Here is a 1,044-nt window from a genome sequence, read left to right as displayed (position 1 = left end):
ATCCCAGTTTCTGATTCTCTGTAGTATTTCCTATAAGGTTTGGTTTTTGTTCATGAATTCTCTATCTATGCCTATGTCTTTAAAATTTCTACCTACGTTTTTCTCTCGGAGGTTTAGTGTTTCTGCTTTAATGGTTAAATACTCAATCCACTTTGACTGTAGTTTAGTGCATGGTGATAGACATGGGTCTAGTCTTCAGCATGTGGAATGCCAGTTTTTCTATCACCATTTATTAAAGGGGTATCTTTCTTCCAGTGATGTATTTGGCTATTTTGTCAAAGATACAGTGGCTGAGTGTGTATGTAGTTGTGTCTGCATCTTCTACAGACATGTTCCAATGATCATCAGGTATGTGTTTTTGTCACCATTATGCTGATTTTATCACTGTAGCTTGATAGTATAATTTCAGGAAAAGGATTGTGATACTTCCTGCCTTTCCTTTGTTTCCCAGGTCTCCTTTTGATATTCTGGTCTCTTCTGGTTGCAGGCGAATTTTAGGAATGTTTTCTCTAGCTCTGTGTGGAATAATGGTATTTTAATCAGGAGTTCATTGAATCTATATAACAATTTTGGAAGCCTGGCCATCAGCCTTTCCCAATGTTGGTTCTTCTTACTCAGGAGCAAGGAATGCCTTTCCATTTTCTCAAATCCTCTTCGATCTTTTTTCTCAGAGTACTGTAATTTTCATTGTATAAATCTTTTATACTCTTTGTGAGATTGATTCCTAAGTCTGTCTGTCTGTCTTTCTTTTCTTTTGTTCTCTCTCTCTCTCTCTCTCTCTCTCTCTCTCTCTCTCTCTCTCTCTCCCTTCCTCTTTCTTTCTTTCTTTCTTGATTGTTATTGGGAAAGGTGTAGTCTCCCTAATTTCTCTTCAGCCTTCTAACACAAATGTGCATTGCTGTTCTACTGAAAGCTTCCAGACCTTGGACACTGGGCTGGGCTGCACTGTTGATGTCTCTCATTCTGTGTTATCATTTTCTAGGGCAAGGAATCTATTGAATCATTTGTTATACATTACACAGATAGACACTGTGGATTCTTCTA

The sequence above is a fragment of the Octodon degus genome, unplaced genomic scaffold (genome assembly GCF_000260255.1).
Source record: "Octodon degus isolate 3935 unplaced genomic scaffold, OctDeg1.0 scaffold00218, whole genome shotgun sequence".
NCBI lineage: Eukaryota > Metazoa > Chordata > Mammalia > Rodentia > Octodontidae > Octodon > Octodon degus.
This window is presented reverse-complemented; position numbering follows the sequence as displayed.